Source organism: Anomaloglossus baeobatrachus, chromosome 8 (assembly GCF_048569485.1).
Source record: "Anomaloglossus baeobatrachus isolate aAnoBae1 chromosome 8, aAnoBae1.hap1, whole genome shotgun sequence".
Lineage (NCBI taxonomy): Eukaryota > Metazoa > Chordata > Amphibia > Anura > Aromobatidae > Anomaloglossus > Anomaloglossus baeobatrachus.
Window position 1 is genome coordinate 160,276,016 of NC_134360.1, and position 16,515 is coordinate 160,292,530.

Consider the following 16,515-nt stretch of genomic DNA (forward strand, 5'->3'; position numbering starts at 1 on the left):
ATGTGAGAGCTGAGACTTGGCTGTCATGTAAGCCGAGCTCTTGGCGTGATCACATGGGCACAGATCCTGTGCCTGCACAATTGCCAGGATATACTGGTACATCTAAAGCTATTAAGGTGTTAAAGCAAAAAGATCTTTTTTGTTCTTATCTATTCACAAAATATTGTGCCAATAGCCTTCTAGCTTGTCCAAATGATCTTTACAAATGGCTTTTGACTTGCAACCCTACCATGCACAACATTGTTGTTTAATGTTAAACTGAAGGTACTCAATATGTCCAATTGGTGGAGTCCAAATTGTTTATAGATGGTGTTGTAACTCTTCTTTCCAAGGTCCTGAGGAATCTCCATGGTTTGTGCTATGACACCCCTCCACAAACATGTATTGTGAAGATTTTTTTTTTTTTTAATTTTATAAACAAAACAGGTCTCCAAGTCCCATCTGATTGTCATCCCATTGATTGAAAATTCCAAACTAATTTCACCTTCAAATTATCTGCTAATCCTAAGGGTAGGGTCACACAACAGTATAAAATAAATCGGTCCAATGTTTATCCAGAAAAATAGTACGATTTTTTTTCTCACTTGTCATCTATGTGAAATAATTTTTATACAACAGCAGTAATTAATCATTTACATGAGCATTTTAAGTTTCCTATGCTACAGAAGTATAATGTATAAAATTCAGACACTATACTGTGGCATTTTTTTTTCTCGCACCAATAGACTTGAATGAGTTTCAACCAATTCCAGAATCACATCCCAGCATGCTGAAATTTTTTTTCACAGACAGAATCTATCAGTAAAAAACAAAATCAGTCATCAACACTGCCCCACTGTATGGGGAAAAAAATCAGATAGCTCATGTTCGATTATTACGGGGGTTTAAGCAAGCCATAATAGGTCACATACTTTTGCCACTCAGACATTTATTTCACTGTATTCTAAACCCCACAACCTTTTTGCTTTTCTTTTGAATTTTAATTTGGCTATATTGGAGTGTTTCTAGCCCCTTCCTGCCATAGAAATTTTTCACCTTCCTAAACATGCAGATTTTTCAACTGAGATATGTAACTTTGAGGTAATAACTTTGAATCATAGATATGTAGAAGTATGTGTAACGCCTGCCTGGAACCAGACTCATACTGGCTGTAATGGACAGGCTAGAGGAAAGCCGCTCACAAGGCAGGACCCTGAGAACTCTGAAACCCTTTAACCCCTATACAGGGATTTGGAATTACACGGGGTCCCAGAGATCACTACCTGTGGTAGACTGCAGTCCGATGAGAGTAGTAGTCAGGCAGGGTCAAACCAGGAAATGCAGAACACGGACAAAATCGGCAGGCAGCCATAATCAAGAAGCCAAGCAGAGGTGAAATCCGGATCGGGCTGAGCGGTACAAAAATGCCAGGCAGGAGGGTAGTCAGAGAACAAGCAGAGATCAAAACACAGGAATAACTATTCAGAACAAAGTGGGAACCAGGAAGCAGCAGTTCAGAACTCTCTCTGGCAGTAAGCAGTAGACAGGAGGGGGAATAAGAAGGGTGTGGTCAGCAGAAATTATACATATAACCATGCCTCACTTGGATGATGTAGTCTGCTTTGTTTGTGTGGGTCTCCAGCCACAGCTTAGACTCCGAAGCTTCTCATGAAAAAGGATTAAAATCTTCATCTTTATTCAGCAAATTTTTAAAACATCATGATGGTTGAATTATAGTCTCAAGACTATAATTCAACCATTATGATGTTTTAAAAATTTGCTGACTAAAGATGAAGATTTTAATGATACTCGCCACTTTATCCTTTTTCATAAGGGTGTAGTGTCTTCCCAGCTGTAGCTGATGATGGTAACTTTATCTGGAAGACACACGCCACCTACAGTCAAGCCAATGGTATTGCAGGTCCCAGAGAAACCCAGCTTAGTGGATGAGCGGAGCCTGCGCCCACCAGAACCGATGGCATCGACTCCTCTCCCATCACCAACACTATCCATGGGGGGAACACGGCGCCGCCTGGTGATCGAAGCAGAACTTGCAGGAGCAGACTCTGGTTGGGGACGTGAAGTCGGCTGAGCACAGCAAGGTATATAGTCATTATGACTGGGTTCTCCCAACCTGGGTTCTCCAAGCAAATTCATGGGCTCAATGTGACCAGTGGAGTAGTTCTGTAATCCGTCAGCTGGATACATGGACCTAGGCTGAAGTCCTGTAGAATGACACTGTTGACAGGTCCTTTTAAAATCCCTCAGTTCCCATTTCAGAGTATTGTGTATTGCAGGATTCGGGGAGGGGGAGACAATCATGGCTGTTCCCTCAATGTTTGCTGATTCAGACTGCATAATTACCCTCTTATTTGGAGACTTGTACACCGCAGATTGCTAATGCAATTCGTAATCATCAGACATTCCACAAATTAATATACAGAAAGCCACTAAACAGTCTGACATGAAACAATGGCTAATGACATTTGATTTACCAAAGGATCAATAAGTCTGGCATAATTAAGAATATTTCACCAAGCACAAGTGGACAGATTTTCCTTAGACTGACGACTTAGCATTAATATGTATCATAAATTTTTTTTTATATTTTTTTAAAAAAACGCACTCAAATATTTTAAAACCACATTCAATTAGTTTGTTAATGCATGTGAAACCCAATAGGGTTAACACAAAATGGAAGGAAAAAAAAAATAATTTTACAATTTTTTGTCAACTAAAATGTTTTTAGCCTCATTTTTTTTTCACTTTCAGAAAGGGTAATTTGTTAAAGCAATTTCTCTCAAGCCCGGCAATACCCCAGATATGATCAGAAAGTACTGTTTGGGGATGCAGGAATGCTTGGTAGGAGCGCTATGTTTTTTTGGAATACAAATTTGGATGAAATTGAATGAGGATGCCAGGTCACATTTTCAGAGACCCTTAAGTGCCAAGTGATGCATATTTTGGGAACTACACCCCCTCAAGGAACTCATCCATAGGTGCTTTACAGAATTAAACACAGTGGGCTGTGAAAGTAAAAAATTTAAAACATACAAAAAATAATTTCCACTGAAATATTGTCCTACATTTGTTTCAATTTCCCAAGAAGTAATGAGTAAATTCCCCGCACAATTTGTCACTCAATTGCTCACAAATGTGTCAATAATCCAGATATGGTAGAAAACCACTGATTGGAAATATGGCAAGGCTCAGGATGGAAGGAGCACTATTTGAGTATTGGAGTGCAATTTTAGCTGGATTAGTTTGTTGATACAATGTCACATTAGCAGAGCCCTTGCGGTTCTAAAACTGTGAAGACTCTCAGAAATTGATCTAAAAATTTTTAAAACTACACTTTTAAAGGAATTCATTACAGAACTGTATAATGGGATGTGGAAACGAAAAAAAAAATTCTACTGTTTTGGCCCTAAATTTTCATTTTTACAAAATGTAATAGGAGAAAATGGACAAATTCTACTATGCAAAATCTCTCATATGTGGTCAGAAACTACTGTTTGGGCGCATGGAGGGAATGAAATTTTTTGGTGCCCAAATTTGGGTTACATTGTGGATCCCCTATTGCATTTGCAGAGCTCCTTAGGTGCTAAATGTAGAAAGGTGGAGACCCACCACCTTTGATACTGCACCCTTCAATGAATTCCTCTAGGTGTGTAGTGAGGATTTTGAATCTATAGGTGTTTTAATTGGAAAACCCAGCTGGGGACTATAAAGAAAGATCTAAATAATCTTAATATGGCCTCACCTGACTTCTACCACCTCATTCCAGATGATTGAAAGGCCTCGCTATCTAAGAAGACTTAGTAGAGACCTATCAAGCAAGTAGTGAGGGGAGAAGCCAGACAGAGGACCACCAGATTAGTTTAGTCTCTCCATATGGTCCAAAGCCAGCTCTTCAAACCATGATTTAATTAAAACACTGAAGCAGTTCAGAGGAAAACTTATCTGACTGCAGTTGTACAGCCAGGCACGGACTCATGCTGCTCATAGTTTGGTCAGCATGTAATGGACTGACAAGTTTCCTTCAAGATACTGAGGTTTTCCTCTGTAGACTGTAAAGCAAAATAAACAAGGCATGGTTGATCCTGCATACAGTCCATCCTTTCCACATAAAATAGTTTGGTATCTGGGAACAGAGCTGACAGCTACAGCAAGATAAAGTCACAAGCACGTCTCAAACTTTCGATTCGAAGCTGCCACTTGTGAGTCTTGGACCATTGATGTCTTTTATGAGTGCACATATGTCAAATATTCAGACAATAGTGTGTCTAGGTGGTTAAGAACTAAAAAATGACATTTTTGCAATAGTTGGAATATTATTTATAAATTAAATATGTCCTGCCATGAGTTAGCAAATTCAAAAAATGTCAATATTCGGAGTATAGCTTGTGAACAGTCATGGTAAAAGACATACTTGACACCAAAACATGAAATTTTATAGCAAAGAGTAAAATAGGCTTAGAAATTCATGTCCCACCCCAACAGAGCTTCAAATCTGGGCTACACTGACTTTTTGTACCTTTACTGATTGATTTTTAACAATTTAGTGGAAACTGTATCCACCTAATAGCATATATCTCAATTACAGCTGTGACTTCAAAGTTTTAAAGAACAAGTACCGTATGTTTCGGATTATAACACTCACTTTTCCTCCCAAAAATCTGGGAGGAAAATGAGAGGTAAGTCTTATAATTCGAATGTAGCTTACCTGGGGTGTTGGAGAGGGGTCACAGGAGGCAGAGGAGATGCTGCGGGCCGCAGGTTGTGCTGCGGGCGGTGAGGCAGGGGCCACCATTCTGAAATGTTGGTGGTGCAGGATTGAAATAATTACGGCCTGAAGTTGGTGTGTGCGGAGCTGGAGCTTTCAGCTCAAGATCTCATCTGCTCAAGTGCCACCTCTGGCCCATTGATTTCCTGCAGCGGACGTAAGGAAAATGGCACCCAGAGGTGGCGTGTGCACAGATGAGATCTCTGCTTTTCATGGAGAAGAGCGCTCCATCTGCGCACACCACAACTTCGAGCGCCATTTCTTTGAAGCCAATACTGCCGGCAGCTGCTGGATGCTCTTCCTGCCTCACAGTGCCCACAGCAAGCATCTGGGACACCCGCTGCATCGCCCTACTCCACCACCACCTCTGCCTCCTGTGACCACGCTCCACTATCGATGCTGCCCCCCCCCCTCTGGTAAGGCAGCACCGGATTATAAGACGGACCCCATACTCAGGGCAATTGGCTATGTCCACATGCAGTGTTTAAGAAGCGTTTATTGCTGCAGCCAACACCAGCTTTTCTGGCACTAAAAGCTGTATTCGGAATGCAGATTTTGCTGTCTTTAGTTAGTGGTTTATGTGCTGATCATGTGTTTGATCCACAGTGCATGTTTAATAAAGTTTGTTGAATTCATCAAAAATTAACCAAAACCACTTTACTGCGTTTCTGCACTATTATTGCCTTCAAGGGGTGAAAAAAAATGGTACAGAAATACTGAGAGTTGACATGCTACAGATTTAAGATACAGCAGTTCTCAAATTTAGTGAGGAAAAGAAAAAAAAATGCATGAGATTTCTGAAATTTCATACCTTTTGCTTGAAATGTAAAAACACAGCTAATGAAGAAAAAAAATCTGGCTCTACAAACAGATTTTTTTTATTCAGATAAAGTTGATTCATAGGACATTAGATAACAGATGAAACGACTATATAATAACACCTGTATCTATGTGTTTCAGGTGTACACTCACCCTCAGTCATGATGCGATAGCATAGTAATAATGCTGACCTTTACATATACCGTAATCCTGTGTCGGGACTAACACCGGTGAAAATTTATGTAATGATGGGCCTGACAACTCAAGCAAAAACCCAGCAAGATTCACAGTGAAAAATCAAAGTGATTAGAACATCTTAATCGAACCATACATACAATTTTTTTCAGCAACTTCGTGTAGAATATTTAGCTTTTTGTAACTCCATCAATTACCGTAATATCAAGGACAAGTAAAGTTGCTATATTCTTAACTTGTAAGTTAACAATAAGCAGAGCCTTGATCCGAGCTCCGAATAGAAAGGGTCTACTACAATGGAGAGACGGATTTCAGAATACTGTAAAACACAGCAGCTTTGCATGAAAAAAGCTGCAAAAAAAGAAAAAAAAAAAACCAAATACGTTGCATGTGAGCACAACCTAAAAGCTGCATTACATCCTAAAAAAACAAAAAAGTTCAAAATGTGCAGAATTCATACTGTGGAGGAAGGGAAGTACTAAATGTGAATTGAAATACAACATTTAATAAAAACATTACAAATTAATAATATAGGTTGCTGGTATTTGTTATATAAAAGTTAGCAAATTGCTCAAAAGTACCATACTCCTCCAGAAAATTGCCTCAGTATTGTATTAGTGGACAATACAAATATATCAATATTTATAGATCGTAGCTAATGTCCCACTATTATAGATTGGCTAGGTTGGTCATTAATAGGCAACTAACCAGCTAACTACATTGTATGACCCAACTAAACTGGACTGGGCACTTAGGGGTTTAATAGTGTTTCTAACTAAATTCTCTGATACAGATAAACTGAGCTGAGCAGTAAGGAGGTAATGGTAATACAGGTTCTATAACAAATGCCAGTGCACTCAGTTGCTGTGTGTTGCAGATTTGTGTGCCACTGAAACTCATGAGCTAATGTGATTTCATTGTAAACCACTTGGTAAATTCCTAAATTAGGCTACAATGCAGACAGATCAGTTAATAGTGAAAGCGCAAAGTGAGCGCTGTATGCAGGAACTAGATGTGAACAGCGTTTACAATCAGATTACATGTTTACTGACAGGTGCAGTGATCTGACAAGACTGAGCACGTTCCTCACTGTAAGGCCTCGGTTCCACTTGTGTTTTGCATGGACAAGTGCAATTCGATAAAACATAGGACTGCACTCGCACCAGTACAAAACTATGGGACAGTGGTCATCTCAGAAATGAATTGCAGCATGCTGTGTTTAGCAGCGATTCTCGGCTCATGCACCCCCATACAAGTCTATGGGAGCGTGTGAAACATCGCACTGCACTCGCATGTTATTTGACCACAGTGCGATATACGCAGAGACAGGCAGCGGAGATGGGAGAAAGTGCTCCCTCCCTCTTCTCCACAGCTGTGATAGGATCACAAGATCGCATCACAGTCAAATGACTCTCAGCTGACGCTCGCAGCAGACGGTCATTAGCATATTGTTTCCGATGCTCTCGCATCGGAAGCTATGAGCAATTGGAACTGTACCCTAAGTGTGGCACTTCCAGTGGCACTCACATGTGGGGTGGCGCTCTCAGACAGTGCACCTCTCTGACAAGTTGCACATTTGGATTAGTTGACACCTAGCCTTGTGCAGTCACTACTGACAAAAGCAGTGATCTCACTACTGCATGCGCTACCACATGGAGGTGCGGTGGTTCCACTGGTACTAACATATGGAACACTGTTCACATCTTGCTCCTGCACACAGCGCTTACTTCAGTGCTTTCTGCATTAGCAATTTACAATTAAATCACATTAGCCCATGAGTTTGTCAGTGACACCAGATCTGCTACACCTAGAATCTGAGTGCAGTGGCATTTGTTACAAGACCTGTATTACTGTAAAAGATCCCTGTAACACCATTAACTCCTTACTGCCCAGCTCAGTTTATCTGAATTATACAAAATTTACTTAGTAACACTATTAACCCCTAAATGTCCTGCTCAGTTTAGTTGGATTATACAATGTAGTTAGCTGGCTAGTCACTTATTGATGACCTGCATAGCCAATCTACATAGGAGGGACATTGGCTACTATCTAATACAGATTGACATAATTGTATTGTCCCCTGTAAAACAATGCTAAGACCATTTGTTGAAAGGATACTGTGCTTTTGAGCAATCCGCTAATTTTTATACAACAAATACCAGCAACGTATCTTATTACTTTTTAATATTAGAAAAAAAAAGTTATATTTGAATTCACATACTTCCCCTCCCCCTTCCCTCGCTGTATATAATTTAATAATTTAATGAAGTGGTGTCCCATTTCAGTGAATTATTTTTCTTTCAACAAAATAATAAACTGGAGACCAAATATCTGTTATTTCAATTTCCAGTAAATGTTTGAAGGACAGTAGCATCAACCCTCGTGAGCCACTTATAGGGGTATGTAGGTCATAGGAAGCTGAATAAAATGATACCTTGATATCTGTGATCCTTCGTTTTACTCCAGAGATATCAATATTTTTCTTATATATAAATGCGCTATTAATATTTTTGGGCCAAACGCAAATCTTACTGTAAATATGACTTCAGACAGTGTCTTAAATGAAAGGGGGCGTTACCAGTTTGAGACATGTAATGACTGACAACCTGCTCTTAAAATTACACACAGCTCTGCAGTCAGAACAGAGCTGACATTATACAGCAGAAGAGAACTTTGTCTCATTGCAAACATTTGTATCAGCAGTTGCCCTCTTAGTGCTGTCAGCTCTGCAGCAGAGCTGTGCCTGATTATAGCCAACACAGTACAGCAGAGTTGAATCTTGTTTTATTACAAACACAACAAGCATATTAGAAGTTATCCTCTCATACTGCTTGCTTCAGTTTTGATCTTATCGGCAGCGTATGTGTGAGCAGGTGTGTGTGGATACAGCAGTGCTGACATCACAGTGAGAGAGCTGTAAATGTGTTTGTAATGAGACAAGGTTCAGCTCTGCCGTACTGAGTTACTTCTGATTTCACTGTGAAGCGGTGTGCGATTATGAGTGCAAAGTGTGAGTCATTACTTTGGTAACAAGTAATAGGTGAATAGTAATTATTCATGTTCAAATTATTAGTAACGAATCCCAAAGTACTATTACGGTATTCGGCACAAATAAAAAACCTAATGCAAGTCAATGGGGAACCATTTTTCTTTTTGTGACAATTACTGGAATAGTACTTGGTAAGCATTATCAGAACACAAATACTTCGCCCATCACTACTGGGAACACCGCTTTTCATTTAAAATAAGCTCTGGAGTCAGATTCTCAGGGACTCAATGAGATCTATGTCTAACCCAGAGAACTTATCACGATAGGACCTGGTCAGGATTGCTACATGGTCGCTGGGGAGCTGTCAATTAGGCAGCTTTCACCAGCCACCAGCGACTCCTGTAACGATGCGGAGCTTGGTAACCAGGGTAAATATCGGGTAACTAAGCAAAGCACTTTGCTTGGTTACCCGATATTTACCCTGATTACGAGTGTACACCGCTTAGCGCTGGCTCCCTGCACACGTAGCCAGGGTACACATCGGGTTACTAAGCAAAGCGTTTTGCTTAGTTACCTGATATTTAATTTTACCCCGGCTACGTGTGCAGGGAGCCAGCGCTAAGCGGTGTACACTGGTAACCAGGGTAAATATCGGGTAACCAAGCAAAGCGCTTTGCTTAGTTACCCGATATTTACCCTGGTTACCAGCGTACACTGCTTACACAGAGTCTGTGCTCGTTTGTCTCCCGCCGTCAAACACGCCGATGTGTGCTGCACAGCGGGAGACCAACAAGCAAAAAATGAACCAGAACAGTGTGTCACGATCAGCGATTTAACAGCAGGGGCCAGGTCACTGCTTAGTGTCACACACAGCGAGATTGCTGATGAGGTCACTGGTACGTCACAAAACCTGTGACTCAGCAGCAATCTCGCTATGTGAGAAGTACCCCTTATTCACTTCATGCAACTGCTCATAATCTTCCCTATATACAGAAGTATCTGTTCCAATACAAGAAGTGATAACATGAAAAAAGTTCTTGCATCTCTACTCAAGTTACCAGTGGCTGCGGTAACAAGAGATGAGAATAACAAAAAACGTTTTCCCAGCTAGTCACTGCTCACAACACTTTGATTGACAGCTTGTAGTACAGTGTATCAGGTCAGAAACTGCGGTCAAGTTTTCAGGCGTACTTACAACACACAGTGCTGAAAATGGTGACTGTAACCGCACTGGGACACCTTAATGACTGAAAGACATTGGCATGTGGGATGAATAGGGTTCATTTTTTCCCAAATGCCATATTTTCAGTAAAGTGGCAGGGCACCTTCTTAACACTATTAAATTGCAGAAGAACCCCCATATCTGCAGGTAATTAGCGTTATTGGACCAGTCAAGTTCCCTTTAAGATCAACAGCAGCACTGCAAGCGGTTAGCTCCCGAGATCCTACCAGATGCTATTGTGATTGTTGCATGTATGGTTGAAATCTACTTCAGTGCAGATAAACCTCTTGTCCATGACCAATGCCTGGTATACCAGCTCAGTTCCATGTACTTTAGTTTAGTCGAGCTGCAATACTAGTTCATGAGCAAGTGTGCCATTGTGTTGGTAGGAGGGGAAAAAAAACCCTACTTCCTAATCTTGGTCAAACACTTGCAACTTTGTTTATTAAGGAGACCATATTAGATTTTCAATAAAAGATCCTAAACGCTCATTGCAGTCATGTTATATTAGATAGAAGAATACGATGGTTAGAAGGGTAACAGGATCTGCGATCAAGCAAACCTTAAAACGTACAATTACAAGATCAATGTTCAGTGTCGGACAAAATACATTTTTGCAGTGTGTCTAGTCTAGTACAGATCACTGGAAGATTTTAAATTGATGAGTACAGAAAACCAGCAGGACAGAAAAAAATAGAAATATATATATATATACCCCAACACTGGTTCAGCTGCGTTATTTAGATGTTCGGAAGATACCACAGATCCACTGCATGTAACATCAAAAGAGAAACATGAATAGTAATTGTTAGTGTGAAGTGAACATTTAAATTCTATCAAACACGCTTCCCGAGGTTGACCGCAGGGAAAAGCAAGATCTTCGATTCTTCCTCTCTTCAGAAGATCTTCACTTTTTTGATTCAGAAAACTGCTTGCAAATGAAATAACTCAGTGGTGTGATAAAAAAAAAAAAAATGTGAAAAAAAAAAATCAACTTTTTTTTTTTTTAATCTGGCCTTTTATCCCAGGAGGGAAATAGGGAGCAGAGGGAAAAGATATTGTGTCCAGCAGAACCTACGAGAGGTTTTGGATCAATAGCTGTTTCAGCGGGATTCCGCTTAATGAAGGTTTCTTCAACAGAGAGGCTTTTTTGCTAATAACAGTAGGTATTATGGATGGCCGTGTGGAGCAAAACATCTGTAGGAAAGACAAAATAATTGCTTCGTTTTGCTTTAGAAAGGATTAGGAAGAATCTAAACCCACAGCAAACCGTTTCACTTTGAGGAAGTTTGAGGACAGCTTTTCAACAAACCCCCCCTCCCTATATGTTTGTATTGAAGAAGATAAATCATTAATATCTCACTGCGGGGTGAGAAGTCATGGTTTGTAATACACAATGAGCTAAAGCTTTGAGGTCATGATACATAGTGCAGGGAGATGTGTTTGACAAGGATGTGCGACATGTGTTTATACTGTACAGTTAATGTATTCCCTCCTTTTAGGACGTGTTCTATCACATATACTCCTCCATTTATATCTATATTTCAGTGTATAGACGCATACATACACCAGAAATATGACTGAGTGTAGCCCATGCAATATTGATAGATTTCAGCTAGTTTGCACAAATATTCCCAAAATTCTCGGTATTGCTTCACATATTCTCAGCAAACAAATGGCACTTTTATAATAGTGACTTCACGTGCGGTCTGTACTGAGTAATGGATACCATAGCTATATGTCTGAGCTCTCCTAGGACCAAACACACGCATAAAACATTTACTTTAGAAATTCATATTTATTTATATTCTGTAAGATAGCACAACAAATTGTTATTCTCTCTTTAAGGCTGCGACGCTTGCTGTATATGACAATGGAGCAATGGAAAATGTTATAGAAGACAAACAGTTAATGTTATGCATCGAACAAAAGAGACATTGAATATAATGGAAACTTCAAATAAATACAGTAATATTTGCGGATTTCGTCCTTCCCATTTAGGTCTTTAAACATTTGAGTATTATATATATATAATTTTCTGGAGGAAAGGTACCGTAGGAAGACAAAATATACTCATAATATATCCTGTACACTGGTGCTGCATGTTAATTCTACTACGATTGCACATAATGAAAGGCTAAATGGTGACCAGATCATTAGACAGCAAAGAGAAGACGCTAATAAAGACCTAATGGATGGAGATGGTTACATTGAATGACAGGGCATTTCTAAAATTTGTAGAATTCTCTTTGGATCCCTGACACATTTAATATTATTTATGGTATCACACTGTGATATGACATCGGGTGTAACTATAACCAAATCCAATTGTCAACGAAGGTGAAAAAATAAATAGATTGAATCTTCAAAATCCATTTAAAATGAAAGATTAGTGAATAGATTTAATGCAAATTGTACTAGTCAATTTTTTTGCCAGTTCCCCCAAATTCAGTTAAAAAAATGGCTACCGACTTTTTACACATTGCAGAAGATTACATCAGCCACATAAGGCTTCCCCATAATGCCTTGCAAATATCACATAATACGGTAAAGCACAGCCATTCAAGAGAGACTAAATATAACCTGTATAAAAGCCTAGGCAGGGAATGCAGCAGCCATTTCAGGGTGATTTTTTAATAGTGAGAGGATGTCAGAGCTCACAGCTCAGAAAGAGAGATAGGAAGAGAAAGCCCTAAGGTATTGGACAAATACTCCAGTCAGTAATAAGTTGTACAACTACAGCAGTAAAGAGGAGTGTAGTAGTCCGTGAATAATGGATTCATATGATAGCGATGCCAACAGCAGAAACGCCATTATAACCGATTGGTGCTATGGTATAGCTGGCATCTGTCTGGCTGCATTTCAATTACATTTTATTTTCCTTCATTCATAATGCACAAAAAAGGATAAGCAAAGCAGCCCAATATTTAACAAAAAAACCACAAAAACAGCAAGAAATAAAAATTCAGCGAGTCAGTGATTATGTGCTTGCTAATTAGCGATTTAACTGAGCTTTTGCAATTCTTATGCAAACCCTTTTTTGTGAATGGTAGGAGAGAGGGGATGAAAACACCAGAGAAAATCTCTCAATATCCAGATATTTAACCACGACTGTCTACTTCACAAAGTGTGTGTGTCACAAGCGAACCAATTTTGTGGAAAAATTTGACGATCTGGCAAATTTGAATTTCAAACCATTCGGTCATCTGTAATATACGCACAAGGAGGTGGTTTCATTTAAAAAAAATTGCTTAAAAATTTAGGCCTGGTTCATGAAAATATGAGCTGAATACACAAACAAAATCCCAATATATTTAATTTTAGACATAAGTGAATTTTTCACCCAACATTAAAAAGGTTGCCCTGTTATTATAAGATGACATGTCGAATCCCTACTCTGAACCCACTGCCACTAGCAAAAAGGAGACCTTTGCAAAGAAAATGGACTGCTCTGGAGGACCCTGCAACCATTTATTGCATGGCTGTCTAGTCTTTTGGGTTCTCAACAAGTAATAACCCATTTTTCTTGTAGAGGATATTTTAGAGGAAACATGGTTGTTTCTTCTAGTGTTAATGGTGGGATATGCTGTAATTAGTTGAACAGTAGTAGGTAATCCTTTAGAGAAATGTTTGTGCTAATTGGACAACTTCTTTAAAAACTGAACCCGTCATTAATATATGTTGACCTAACAGTCTATGGGATGGGGGCAAACCCAATGAGAACTACTTAGAAGTAGTCATCCGAGATTTATAGTCCTCAACTGTATTCTCAATGCCAGTTTTCTTTGAAGGCTGTAGCGTTTCGAAGTAAACACACAACCTGTGTCCATTTCATGCTGCCCATAGTTCTGGCAGAATGAATCTCATAACAGGTTCCCCCTAATGCTACTACTAATTCGTATCCAGGCTGATCTACAATATGTGAGGAGTATCACAGATCAGACCTGCCATGACATAATCAGCATCCCAACTGAAGTTACATCACTACAGGGATCTAAGTAATGTGTTTATATGTACAGCCCTATTCAACTAACACTTCAACTGTCTTAATCTGATCACATGTATATAAAAAAAAAATATATATATATATATATCTATCTTATGAATGAGGTCTTAATCATTAATTAAACCCCTTTGCCATCTGGAGATTTTCTATTTTTCTCCACCCTTTCTTCCAAGAGCCATAACTTTTGTATTTTTCCATCAATATAGACATATGAGGGCTTGTTTTTTTGTAGGACGAGTTGTACTTTTGAATGTCACCATTCATTTTACCAAATATTGTAATGGACAACGGAAAAAAAAAAGTGCAATTCAATAATTTTTTTTTGTTTAAATTTACCATGATTAATATATGGTAAAACTGACCTGGCATTAGGATTACCCAGGTCATTATGAGTTTTTAGATATCAAACATCTATTGTTTTTTTTAATATATTTAAGTTGTTAAAAAAATTCTGAAATTTTAAAAAAATAAATAAATAAAAAAAAAATGAGAATTGCGTTTTTTGTTGCCATTTTCTGAGACCCGTACCGTTCTCATTTTTCGCTATCTGGGGCTGTATGATGGCTTATTAGTGTCCTGAGCTGCCATTTTTAATTATACCATTTTTTGGTTACATTCTCTGTTCTGATCACCCTTTATTGCAATGCTGTGACAACTAAAAACATAAATTCTGGGGTTTAGATTATTTTTTCTCATTACGCCCTTTCCAATCAGATAAACTTACTTTATATTTTGATAGATTGGGCATTTGTGAATGCAGCGATAAAAAAACCCCCAAAACATATTTGCTACTTTTCATAGTTTTATTTTCAATGGGGCAAAAAGGTAGGTGAATTGAACTTTTTTTTTTTATAGTTTTATTATTTTTACTAGTCTTCTCAGGGGACTTGAAGATGATATACTCCGATCGCTTCTGCTATACAGAGAGGTGCTTCAGCATTGCTCTGAATAGTAGAAATGCTAATCTCTTGTGAATGGCGGCGCTCAGTGTTCCCAATGGGGGGCGGGGAATGGCACGCTTCCCGCCGGTGTGAGTGCAATTCCGCTGTCAGACACTGCCAGCAGGATTTAACTGGTGAACAGGCGTGGGTGGATCTGTTGGTTGCACATGTGGGCTGATCAGATCAGCCAACCGACATGTGCGGGGAAACATGGGCTTGCTGTGTAACTTCACATTAAAGTGACAGCCATGACATTGGATGTACCGGTACATCCGGTAAAGGTCGTGAAGGGGTTGAAAAGGAACTCTCTATCTTGCTTGATCAAAAATATTAAACTTAGCATCTCTCTCCTGAACACTGTACTTGACATTGCACAGACATAACTTTAGAGAACTGAACAATCTCGTAGTAAGAGAACAATGTACACAACCTAAACATTACAATAAGGCACCTAGTGAAAAGGCGAATATATATGTACCCTTCTACACATTCCAGGCAAAACACTGCCCTATTTTGTGACTGTAAGTACCAGTAAATACTTAGCATAACAAAAAGAACCTGGAATTGCTACAAAGTGCAAACATTAGATTCTTCCCCTAGTTAATGAGGAGCCTGTTGGTGAAAAGAAAAATGTAACTGGCAAAATATAAAAACTTGACCAGTTTTGAAGGCAAGTAGTGATAGGTTTCCAGCCAATTGTTGATTTTGGTCCTAATATTTTGCCCTGAAATAAAAGCTATTAGTTACATAAAGTGTCCAAAGTAGCCAACATACACGAATACGCCAAGACAACAGGGTCACTCTCTCACTAAAGACACGTGACGTATATACCTGCTGGCATACGAGAATGGATGGATCGTCCAGGAATCTGAATTTTAAAGAAATATTTATGTATGTGGTAGAATACACCAAAATATCTTCATTTCATTTTACAAATAGAAAAATATACTGAAGAGGGAATAAAACAGCATAAAACTATAACATTACATTTCTCTCAAGTTTTTCAAAGTCTTTATAAAGGCACAAAGTATCATTTTGATTACCAAAAAGAAAAGGCAACTGAGCAGCAAGGTAAAGAAAGGGCTAAAGAGGAAAGGCCTTCTCATCCTGCATAATAGGTTGGACATGTAGGTGATGTGTCTGTACGTTGCGTGGAGAACAAAAAACCCTAGCCACATGTGGTGTCCTTAGGAATAAACCTTACATGGTCTCCGTGGATGTCCACCAAATCAATGATCTACCTTTCCTTTTTTGTCACCTGTACCCCATACAAAGGCTTTGATTTGTCATTTTACATTAGGAGATAAATATAACAAAATCTTTTATTATCACGCTCTTCTTACCAGATTTCTTGAGCTGTGGATTACAGAGATATTACTTACTCCTCAATTCTGCAGTCAACAGGCAGAAGCCAAACATTGACTGCAGAATGAAGGCTAGGTCTTGCATGGGAAGCTTGTCTAGAAGTTGTGGCATTCATCCAGATTAACCAGAAAAGTTGAGTGTCCCATCCAAAAAAATAAAAACATAATGGTCTCTGTAATATACAATAGGACCACTGAAGAGCACAAAAACCTG

General features: G+C 39.0%; 1 protein-coding gene across 1 annotated transcript in view; it reads right to left on the bottom strand.

Annotated features, from left to right (window-relative positions):
* Positions 1–11,768: 11,768 nt before the first annotated feature.
* The window catches only part of NEK7 (NIMA related kinase 7), a 230,903-nt gene continuing 226,156 nt past the window's right edge, over positions 11,769–16,515 (bottom strand). Inside the window, exon 10 of the mRNA XM_075322170.1 lies at positions 11,769–16,515. This exon is cut by the window's right edge and continues 189 nt beyond it. The gene's annotated coding sequence lies outside the window, so the exon portion shown is untranslated.